Source organism: Thermobia domestica, chromosome 2, assembly GCF_964235325.1.
Source record: "Thermobia domestica chromosome 2, izTheDome1.hap1.1, whole genome shotgun sequence".
Lineage (NCBI taxonomy): Eukaryota > Metazoa > Arthropoda > Insecta > Zygentoma > Lepismatidae > Thermobia > Thermobia domestica.
In genome coordinates this window covers 377,052,965-377,065,631 of record NC_137455.1, presented here as the reverse complement: position 1 = coordinate 377,065,631, position 12,667 = coordinate 377,052,965, and the positions used below count along the sequence as shown (strand labels likewise).

General features: G+C 34.9%; 1 long non-coding RNA gene across 1 annotated transcript in view; it reads right to left on the bottom strand.

Annotated features, from left to right (window-relative positions):
• LOC145678859 (uncharacterized) overlaps positions 1 to 12,667 on the bottom strand; it is a 36,226-nt gene that overhangs the window by 11,302 nt on the left and 12,257 nt on the right. Inside the window, exons 2-3 of the long non-coding RNA XR_014130442.1 lie at positions 7,305 to 7,504; positions 1,421 to 1,660 (exon numbers count right to left, since the gene is read on the bottom strand). This is a non-coding gene — a long non-coding RNA (uncharacterized LOC145678859). The remainder of the gene's footprint in view (positions 1 to 1,420; positions 1,661 to 7,304; positions 7,505 to 12,667) is intronic.

Here is a 12,667-nt window from a genome sequence, read left to right as displayed (position 1 = left end):
AATGATTTTTTTTAAAAAGATACTGAAGTACGAGAGTTATTAAGAAAGTTGCTCACGTTTCGGTGGGACGCCGTTAGGGATGGGTCGAGTGACGCCATTTTGTGCAGGAACTTCCGCCCGTTTAGTTCACATCCAGGTTGGACGTGTGAAGTTCGTGTTGTGTCTTCTCTGTTCATAATACATTGTTTACATGTGTGCTAGGATTGAAGATCTCGTTGGTTATGAAGTCATACGATTTTTGTTGGGGAAAACACTAAACCAACTGACATTTATCGACAACTGTGTGAACTTCACGAAGAAAGATGTGATAAGTGAAAGTGGAGGCAAGTATTGGTACTTCAAGCTTAAAGATAGCAGCATAAACATTTACAATGAAGACTGAGAGGGTGACTGAGCACTGTGATAGATGAACTGATAGCAAAATTCAATGCCAAAATTCGTGAAAATCGCCCCTTTTACGATAACAGAGCTATCGTTTAAGTTTCCACAAATTTTACTGATCCTATTGCATGAAGTTGTGGCTCAGAAGTTAAACTACCGTTAGTTTTGTGTAACATGGGTAACGAAAATATTGACACAGAGGAACACAAATTCAGGCGCACAGCAACCGCCTTGAAATTCCTTGAGGTCTATAACAAAGATGGCTATTCCTTTATTGATCGATCGCTGCTGGAGACAAGATTTGGGTTAAGCAAGTTAATTATGGACCCAAAAAAAATGTCCACAACAGTTCATTTAAAAAGAAAATGCCTACAAACCATGTCTGGAAGAAAATATGGTTACTGTTTTGGAATAGGGAAGATATACTGGTCGAAGTGGTGCAACAATTACCGCTGAAAAATATTCTGATATATTACGGAAGTTGCGAAGAGCAATACAAAACAAACGCCGAGGGGAAACTACGTGCAAAACTCCTGTTTCATGATAACGCCCGCCCGCACTCGGGTCAAGTGAACTCAGGAACTCTTGCAGGCCTTTCATTGGGAGTTTTCGACAATCTGCTATATACCCTGGATCTCGCATCAAGTGACTACCAGTCGTTTATGACAATGGACTTCGTAAGGTTGTTCATCGCTATGATTAGTACCTAATTTGTACGGCGAGTATGTCGGAGAGTAGTGTCAGGGTGACGCTTGAAAGTGTATAATATTTAAAAAGTCTACTTTCACTTGTCTTTTTTATTTCAAAACGTGAGTTACTTTCTAGACAGCCCTGTATACATTTAATCAGTGATCGCCAAACTTATTGAAGCTTCTGAGCACCGTACCGTTTTTAAATCCTACTGTAGCTACCATCAAAAGAACTATTAACTTTATATATATATAAAAAAAAAAAAAAAAATCTTACATTTGTTTACTGCATATAAACCTAAAATAGAAGTCAGGTCTGAAAGGGTTGGAAAGAATTGAAATTTACTTACAATGCCATTTCATCTACTCTAAACTTGAAAATTTCTCGGCTAACTGTTTCATATTCTTCTCCCTCGCACTGCCTTGCTGGTTTCACAAATTGCCAGCAAATAGATGGTAAGGTGAGACATAGCAACAACCAAAATCAAAGTTACTAGTCTCAGTGGTATTCAACTGGTCAACAGCAACCTGGCAAGTCCCCATCAGTCGTCAGATTTTCTTGTTACTGCAACATTCATAAATCCATTAACCTGTAAATTTGACCCATTTAACAATGGTAAAAACACGAATAAAAATTACATTCTTCTGAACATTAAACCTAAAACTATATACAGGTCTCCCAGCAGGACATTGAAAAAATATACGACAGTTTGGTTTCTACAATAAAATATTACGCTCTGAAGCACAGAAAAAAATATAAATGTATTGAAAAAAAAAAAAAAAAAAAAAAGGCCACTCTTCATTCGGCAACCTTCCAAAACTTTTCCAACATTCACTGCAGATTTTCCAGGGTATCAACAATTTCGACTACAATGCTCAAACACCAATTAGTAATGCAACTGGAAGTATTATTTCTTCCAAGGATACCAACTCTCCATACATTCTGATTTACACTTTTCACGTTACTTTTTCTTTTGTTTTTATGATTTTTGTGCAAACAATAAAATTTAAACAAGGCACTGAAAATGGTTTTAAAAAAATGCAGCTTCAATATTGTTAGAATTTAGAACATATTCGCACTACCTTAGAAGAAAAAGAAATAGTTAACTGTTATTTATAGGATTACCAAGGCATTTAACACTTTTTACATGTCGTTATTTATATATAAGTTTGAATACATGCAAAAATAACTTTCTCTACCTTTCTACTATACTTCTAGTTCTTTTTATTTATAAATTAACTTCATTTTTCATTACTTTGTATCTTTCTAATGAAAAAAGAAGATTGATAACTTATTTCTCTGTAATGAAATATTTGAATCTAAGCATTGATTATTTGATCAACATATTTCCTTCTAAAGTAAATAATGTAACAGTATTTCATTCATCATAGCTCTGCAGATTATATATACACACTTCTAACAACTGCTATACATCATAAATTTCAGGACATTTCCAATTCATAAATAATTTTCCTGATTTCCGTAACTTTTCCAGGGCGTTCCACGACACACTTTTATTTCCAAGTTTTCCAGGAAGCGTGTGGGAACCCTGCATATTATGTACAGCAATATTGGAAGGCGTTGGAATATGTTCGTGAATACCAACACACTTCCATGCCTAGCCAATACTGCTGCACACACACTGCTGAAAGAGAATGCTAACACAGCTTGCGTTACAAGAAACTAGAGCATAGCTTCATTAGGAAAGACTACGCACATAGGAAACAAAGAAAAAAGAATGGACATAGAAGGATAGGATTTTTTTTTTTTTTTAAATAATAGTGAGGATTAGGGACTACTCCCTCAGCAAAAATATGCTAAGATACATTCAGCATATTGCTAATATGTAACAATTTAGTCCTTGGCCTGTACTTTTAATAGTTCAATCACTGAAAAATATAGGAAATAACGGACAAGATGAAAATATAGAACATATATAAGTCAAATATACAAAAATTTTCCAAAATATAGGAAAAATAGGACAGCTGGAAGCCCTGCATATATATTAATCAGTGTCAAATGTGAAGACGTACATCTAAAAGGCGCTCTATTGAACTAAAAACTCCAAACAGTGTGTTATCTATATCATGATAGGTATTACTAGTTCTTTCTATCACGTGAATTTGTCTCCACAGAAAAGATGTGGGTCATTCCATGTGAAATCAACAAAGCCTACAACCCGACCATCTTAGATTTTTACCAAATTTTAGTATTTCGTAGGGATGGTCGATATATGGAATTCTGCAAAGTTGTAGCTTCCTGTATGACGAAGTTTTTGAATTATGGGGGCTCAAAAATACGAAAAAGTCGTCAACTTTGGTACATACACGAAACTTTCGGACAACACTGCTCTTGATCTAATTGGTATAGAGAGCTGATTCTTGTTTTGTTTGAAAGAGCATAAAATAAGCTTTCCAACGATATATCGCATGCCTAGTTCAGAAAGAATGTCTATTTAAGGTCACCCAGTATGACCTTTTGACCTTAAACTTTTGAGGATGCATATCTTCAATTTTTCTAAAACTCGCATATTATTTACACACAAGCTTACTCTATAATATAACGGAAATAGAAGTTGGGACAGTAATGGGAACTTTCAATAAAATTGTTTTTTAGTAACAATTTGTTTGTACCAGATGGTTTTAATGTATAAAACAGTTTGCAACACTGCATTTAAAGTACTACTAATAAAAAAAGCGACAGCTACCGTGTCCAAGCTGGAAAAAGAGTTTCTTTTTTTAAAAAAAATAATAATTATAATAATAATAATGTACCACGAAAGCCACAGGAGTGACGCTTCCGCTTCGTATTCCTTATTAGTGACATATTTTGCTCTTGCAGCAAGTCTCTTTCAAGTTTCCCGAGTCCATCACACGTACTTTTTCCATGTGCGGCGGCAAAAAAACATTCAACAGGTACGGAAAAATCGCTTTAATGTATCTAATATTGATGAAGTTCTTGTGATTTTTGTAATGAGCTGCTGCTCCATCGGAGAAATAAAATAATTGTTAAATTTTCAGAACCGAATTTCTCTCTCAGAAAGGTAATAAGTATTTTTTGCAATAGGTGCACTAAAATTGTATTATGTTTGAGTCAGTCATATACGACGATCACATTGTCAGTTGTAACTGTAGACGTCTGGAGATTTCTGGAGTATAAGCAAAATAGTTGCTTGACCGTTATTCCAGTGGAAACCTTGTGACGCTTCTAGGAAAACGAACGAATAATTTTCTGCAAAATCGGAAAGAACAATGCACTGTTTATCAAGAAGTTTTTCTTTCAGATCCTTAAGATATAAAGATTGTTGATGAGTAAGTTATTTTGTTTTACGAGCCATGTAGTTAGTGCAGTGAAACAGTGCTTGTTGTTTTCTGACAGGTCAACGTTTTGGAAGTACAGTTAGCAATTTTACTTGCACACTTCTATTCGTTGTTCGAATTTTTCTTTCAACTGCGTTATAATTTCACTTTCTGCTGCATTTTGCTTCCCATACTCTGTAGAAATGTCTAATAATTTTGTGATCTTTTGGGCTGCGGTTCAGAGATTCTAACGAACTTTCTTTGACGCACTGCTCAATATCACTATTTCCAGCATCGGTGCTCCTGATCATCACATTCTCTGTTATTACAGGAGTCGCACCCGCATCACAAGGTGTTGCTAGATTCTTACGACAGGAATCACCAATTTTAAATCCATCTTTTAGCGATGAACACTTTGAAATCATCCATGGCATCATATTTCTCAAATTTCTTTTGACATTCTCATGACCTATATTAAATGGATTGCAGCAAACTTTCTTCTTAAATCTCGACGATGGCACTATTCTGATATAATAATTCGTTAAATAAGACTGACCATTGGAACACTGACTTAACAGACACCACAATCAAACTTCTGTTTTCATGTACAAAGTCAGCACCAGTACATAAACACCTCAATCGTATATTTGAACGTGTGGACTCAGTCCCCTATTAACACATTCCTCTAACTAACGTATCCACACCTCTCAATCTTCCAAACCTTTCTGTAGCAGATGGCTGCGTAATCTATCATGCTGTTGTGCAATGTTAGTGTTGCAAACTGCTTTATACATTAAAACTCTGTCTGGTACAATCCGCGGCAAAAAACCTGCAACATGAGGATGTAAGTTTATTATAAAACTACGCCTAACAGCACAGGGAATGAACATAACATCTAAGTGGAACGAATCACGCCAGGATAAGCCTCGGCCTCCTCCTGTGCACACTTATTTTGGAGCAAAAGACTTCGTCATTTCACAATAAACTTATATGCTCATGTTGCAGGTTTTTTGCCGCGGATTGTACAAACAAATTGTTACTAAGAAAACAATTTCATTGAAAGTTCCCATTATTGTCCCACTTCTATTTCCGTTATGTTATAGAGTAAGCTTGTGTGTAAATTATATGCTAGTTTTAGGAAAATCGAAGATATGCATCCTCAAACGTTCAAGGTCAAAAGTCACACTGGGTAACCTTAAATACATATTCTTTCAGAACTAGGCATACGATATATCGTTGGAAAGCTTATTTTATGCTCTTTCAAACAAAACAAGAATCAGCTCTCTACGCCAATTAGATCAAGAGCAGTGTCGTCCAAAAGTTTCGTGTATGTACCAAAGTTGACGACTTTTTCGTATTTTTGAGCCCCCATAATTCACAAACTTCGCCCCACAGGAAGCTACAACTTTGCACAATTCCATATCTCGATTATCCCTAAGATATACTAAAATTTGGTAAAAATCTAAGATCATTGGGTCAGAAATCCCTGTTTAATTTGTTGATTTCACATGGAATAAGCCATGTGTCAGCTACTGAGAAAGCCAGTTAACCAATGAAAGAAAAGTCGAAGTAGTCACATGTTATGGAAGTCTCAAAATATTCAGAAGGAAGTCAAAACTAGTTCACTTTCACATAGATAACAAATGCAGGCCTCCCAGCAGGACAATGAAAAAATATAGGACAGTTTGGTTTATACAGTGGAATATTATGCTCTGAAGCACAGAAAAAAATATAAATGTATTCATCCCAATGGACAACTATTTGTTATTCAAAATAGTAAAAATAAATAAATAAATAAATAAAATAAAAATAAAATGCAGCTCCAATAGCTTTAGAATTCAGAACATATTCGCACTACCTCAGAAAGAAAAAGGAAGTTAACTTTTATTTATGAGATTACCATGACATATAACACTTTTAACATGTCGTTATTCATATACAATTTTGAATACGTCAATTTAAGTAATTCATGCAAAAATATTAACTATTTCTCTACCTTCCTACTATCCTTCTAATTCTTTCATTTACAGATGAACTTTATTTTGGAATTATTTTTCATTACTTCATATCTTTCTAATGAAAAAAGAAGATAGATAACTTATTTCTCTGTACTAAAATAGTTGACTCCAATTAAACACTGAATTATTTGATTAAAGTATTTCCCTCTGAAATAAATAACGTAACAGCAATTCATTCATCATAGCTCTGCAAATTATACTTCTAACAACTGTTATATAACAAATTTCAGGACATTTCCAGTTCATAAATAATTCTCAGGATTTTTACCATTTGTCTGCTTTCTATAACTTTTCAAAAGCGTTTCCACGACACACTTTTATTTCCAGGTTTTTCAGGACACGTATTATGTACAGCAATATTGGAAGGCGTTCGAATATGTTGGTGAATACAAACTCACCTCAATGCCTAGCCAATACTGCTGCACACACTGCTGAAAGAAAATGATAATACAGCTTGCGTTACAAGAAACTGGAGCATGACAAGGTTCCTCAGCTAAGCTTCACTGGGGAAGAATGGACACATAGGAAACAAAGATGGGGGGGGGGAAGTGGCCATAGGAGGATAGGAAAAACCAAATTAAGAAAAAAAAGGTAATAGTGACGATTAGTGACTATCCCTCAGAAAAATAATGCTAAGACACATTTAAGCATATTGCTAATATGTAGCAATTCAAATCATCACTAGAACTGCCCTTGGCATGCACTTTTAATAATTCAATCACTGAAAAATATAGGAAATATAGGACAAGATTAAAATATAGAACAAATAAACACAAATTCCTAAAATATAGGAAAATAGGAAAGCTGGGAGCCCTGCAAATGGATTGCCATGCTAATTGTAAAGAACCAGGTTTTCACTATAAAAAAAAAATTCATCTAAACTAAAACTACTGTTTACTGCCATTTTGACTCGTACCTGTTTCCTTAAACATTTTATCCATCCTTCCGATGTTTCCTGCTGCTTTTCCAAATAATACTAAATGGCGTCCCAGAACACGCTTTTAATCTCTCATTTACAGCCATTCTCTGTACTCACGCCACTAGTAGTCATTCAACTCCAGTTCTCACTGTTCCCTATTAAAAGGCCTGCTCGCAAACATTATACAGCGTAATCTTCTGGAAAACAGAACCAAAAGAATAAAACATGCATTAAAAAATAAAAATTTTAAAAAAATCAGTAAATAAGGTACTAATGAAATATCGCATCTACCGAAATGTAATATGACAGAAGTAATCTACAATAGTGTTAAGTAGTTCACGAACGAACTGATCTTTTTACTAAAGTAGCTCGCATGACCGAGTTTTGTCGAACTAGATGCGCGCGCACTTCAAATATTTATCGATGAAAGAAAGGGGGAAAAGGTCAGTTCGAAACTAACAGAAAATCTAGTCTACGAACTAGATGCTTACGCATCTATAATGCGTTTGCTCTGCACAAGTTGTACGAATACTGGAAGACACGAAAATGGCAGCTCGACCCACGGTGAACTTTCACTCGACTCAAACGACGTATGAAAGAACTGAATAACGGAAACAAGAAAGGGGAGGAAAAAGCTCAGTACTTTGAGGCTTTTCAAAAGGGTTTAGAAAAAGCCTATCGAAAAATTTCAATATCTTTGGGATAAAAGTGTTATAATGTGATTTATATTTCAAGATTGTCATTGTCACAGCTTGAAACGTATTTTCTATTCCCTGCTGTTTAAAAAAAAAATGTCCGGCATTTTGAAATTTTATATTAGATCGCCGAGAAACTCTAGACAGCACATTTAGAATGTCTCGTGCTTCTACTCTGAAAATTTCAACTTAAAAGACCGAAAATTGCACCCTGTAGTGTGTGTGTGGTACAAACAAACAAACGAGCAAATGTGGACGAGTCATCCCAGGAGACTCACCACAGTGACGTTCGCCAAATATGAATACCAGATATATTAATTTAAACCAAAGATATAAAATCATGTTTTATGAAATAAATGTTTCAAAATGTCTTATATGAAATAAATAACTTCCAGCGTAAAATAACTAGTTTTATTGTTCAAGTTCACTCCTGATACTTTGTGCATTCAATTACGGGAATTTCCTGACCACTTTCCGATTGGTATGGAGTAAGATTAGAAACAGGCTTGGGAAAGTTGTGAAAAATTGGCTAAGGTATATAGATTTTTAAGGTCAGGAAGTAAGGGAGTTACGGAGTGGTGATTCTCTCACATCGTGCAACACTGAACTTAGTTACTGCGAGAAATCATTTACTATCTGGAAGTAAGGAAGATTCTACAGAATGGTGATCCTTTCACATTGTGCAACATTGAACTTAGTCACTGTAGACTAGAAAATCATTTCAAACTAAATTAGAACATATCTTTCACGTATTAGCTTTTCAATGTTTTATAATTTTTTCATCTTCACTGACATTTGTGTGGACTGAAAGACCCAGCCACATTTCACACTAATTTCTACATTCTAGGTCACTAAATTTACACGTTCAGTGCATTCAGAACTTTATAAAGATCTTAGAATAGACTTTACTATATGCTGAATGTTGTATACCGTAGCGTGGAAGATATAATTCGCCCAAGGAAAGTCCAAAATCTGGTAGAAATCAATTTCAATATCATCTTTGTTGTACCAATAATATACTAATAAACAGCTGAAGAACCAAGTTTTTTTTTTTTTTTTTTTTTTTTTTCTTTCTTTCTCGAGCTGGGCACACTTGAGCAAACCGTTCTGCAAAGGCCACTTTTATAAAGAAAACCGAACAACAGGCGTGGGACGAAGCAGATTTGTTTTAACCAGGGTTGGCTGGTTTAAACCAAAAAACGAAAAATGTTCGTAAAAGTATAAGTGTTTGTAAAATCTTGATGAACAGACATTTGTGGGTTATCAAGTTCCACTCCCGTATATTATTCCTATTATATTCAGACCTAAATTCCCCATTCGTTACTCAAAAAGATTATACTACAAAAGCAACTTTTTTTAAAAATAAGTTTATAAATGTTTGTTTTGTGATTTTTTTGTAGTTATTATTATATAATTGCAGTCAAAGAAAAATTCTAAATGTTGTTTCGTTTCAATGTTTACTATTGATAAAATACATCGAAATGCCGTACTTTGTGTGTGTGGTCATACAGACCCCACGAGAGGCATTTAGTGAAATGAGAAATATCTTTGGTATCTATTTATGTATAAATGAGTCTGAGCCAAAGTGGACTCAAATGATTCGTTAATCACTTTTCTTACTGATATGCAAATTAAGTCGTTGTATTTCTTTAATTTGGACCAATAAAAGTCGTTGTTAACTAACTTGAACTAAATTAGTTCTTCTGTATAATGGCTTCACTTGTGCAATTGTTTATCTTTTTGTCCTTCTGAAATGACTCTTGACAGTTATATTAAGAAGCATGTAAAGATCAGTACAACGTATTTTTATCAGGATTCCTTCGTGAGTGCGTCGGCAGACATATCGCATTTGTGGCCAATTAATCCTGGTTCCGATTTCAAATGGAAGACAATTTCCAGCATAACCCGGTTGTTGCGTAATAACATCAAGGCGAAAGAAACTTATTTCTGTCCATATATGATACGAATATATGGAGCAAATTATTTAAACCAAAAAACCTGGTTTAAACCAAAAAAACTGTTTTTCTTTTCAATAAAAACCATGGTTTTTGCCAACCCTGGTTTTAACTGAAGTTAAATTTTAGTTTACGGGAGGCGGATTATAATTTAGCCATAATATTGACTTTTGGTGGATTCAATTAACACTTCACATGCAAGTTCGTTCAGTTGATATTAAAAGATGTGGTATTCTCTCTTATGATGTACTAGTTTCTTATTTTGTTAATTTAACCTTTCACTCAATTGCTAATTTAGCATATGTTAAAGATACATTTTTAGGCTTGTCTCTCTAAATTACAAATTTCCATACAACAACTATAGTCTACTTTTTGGATTTCTGTATGTTCATTTTCCCTTAGCCTAAAGGGTATAATCGTAGGACGTTAAACTGAAAGATTTTTAAAAAAACTACTCCAAGTTGTCTTACTGACTAGTTCGCTGCTGAACTAAATGGAAGACACACTTGGGAGTTCGCTATCGAACTCGTTCAGCAGTGCCTTTTCCATTTATGAAGTGGTTGCGCACGCAACGAGTTTCCCCTCTTCAACAGTTCAATCCACTACAACAGGCGAAAATGCTGGTGAATGTAGGTCTAATCTCTTGACAACTGAATGAACTAAATGAACTAAACGAACTAGTTTAGAGTGAATGGCTCACTGAAACGAAATGAAATATTTGAGTTTTACGTCCCACGGTTATGCCGGTTAGGCTAAAGGAGACGGTGATGATGAGTAATGAATGAAATGGTGGAATGAAGAAAGTGGGTGGAAACGGGAGAACCCCGAGAAAACCCACGCACACGGTGTTTGTCCACCACGAAGTTCACTTGGCGAGGGCTGGGATCGAACCCAGGACCCCAAGCACCAGAGGTAAACGCTCTACCACTGAGCCACCGCGGCCCCACTCACTCACTGAAACGAATTGAAATGTACATCATTACTCTCCAAATATCCCAAAAATACCTTAATTATTCAAATTTATTAGTTTTTACGAAAGTTTAACAGAATATACCAAGTCTTAAGAATTTTAAATAATACTAATAATGAGGGTTGGCTGGTTTAAACCAGACGGTTTTTTTTTTTCAAAAAAAAAAAACAAACTAGTATAAAGCAAAAAACGAAAAATGTTCGTAAATCTGATGAACACACATTTGTGGGTTATCACGTTTCACTCCCGTAGATTATTCCTATTACATTCAGACCTAAATTCCCCATTCAGCACTCAAACGAGATTATGCTACAAAAGCAACTTTGTTCTTTTTATAAAGTTATGAATGTTTCTTTTCTGATTTTTTAATAGTTTGTTATTATTGTTATGCGACTGCAATCAAAGAAAAATTCTAAATATTGTTTCGTTTTAATAATGTTTACTGTTGATAAAATACATCGAAGTGCCATACTTTTTTGGGGGGAGGGTCATACAAACCCCACGAGAGGCATTTATAGAAATCAGAAGTCTTTGGTATATATTTATGTATAAATGGGTCAGAACCAAAGTGGACTCAGATAATTCGTATCTTTATTCACTTTTCGCACTGATATGCAAATTAAGTAGTAGTATTTCTTTAACTTGGACTAAATTAGTTCTTCTGTACTCTGCAGTACTTTGAAATTGTCCATTTGTGGTCCTGTCTAATGGTTTCAGTTGGGCAACTCCCCCCCCCCTCCCCTTCTGAAATGGTTGTTGACAATTATATTAACAAGTATGTAAAGATCAATAAAATGTATTTCTATCAGTAGTCCTTCGTGAGTGAGTCGGCAGACGTATCGCCAATTAGTCCCGGTTTCGAGTTCAAATGGAGGACAATTTCTCTCGGATGTAAGGCGATAAGTGGTTTGGATTTCGCTTTAAGCTTATGTAACCCCTTCCAGCATAACCGGTTGTTGTATAATAACACCAAGGCGAAACAAACTTATTTCTGTCCATATGTGGTACAAATACATAGAGCAAATTACTTAAACAAAAAAAAAAAAAAAAAGAAACCGGTTTAAACCAAAAACAGTTTTTTTTTAAAAAAAATAAATAAAAACCATGCTTTTTGCAAACCCTGTTAATAAAAAAAAGAGCAAGAAGACTGGAACTTTAAAGTTTTAATACGATAAGTATCTCCCGAGTGTAACAAGATTAAAGAATCAGCATAGAAACCAGGGTTTGAAAAAACCCGGGCTTTTTTGAAAAAGCCCAACCCACCTGGCCCATATGGGTTTTTCGGGTATTTTCGGGCTTTTTCGAAATATTTCAATGTCTTTGGGGTAAAAGTGTTAAAATGTGATTTATATTTCAAGATTGTCATTGTCACAACTTGCAACAATTTTCTACTCACTGCTGTTTTGAAGAAAATGGCTGCCATTTTGAAATATTACATTCGATCTCCGAGAAAATCTATACAGCAAATTTAGGATATCTCGTGCTTCCACTGTCAAGATTTCAACTTAAAAGACTGTAAATTGCGCTTCGTAGCGTGGATACTCGCTGTTTTCAAAAAATGGCCTCCATTTTGATATTTTACGTTATGGCGCCAAAATCTATACAGGAAATTTAGAGTATCTCGTGCTTGTACTCTGAAAATTTTAACTTAAAAGGCCGAAAGTTTTACCCTGTAGTGCGTGTGTGGTAGAGGCAGACAAACGAGTTGAGTTGATTTTGTGTTTAACGTCCCTTTCAGCA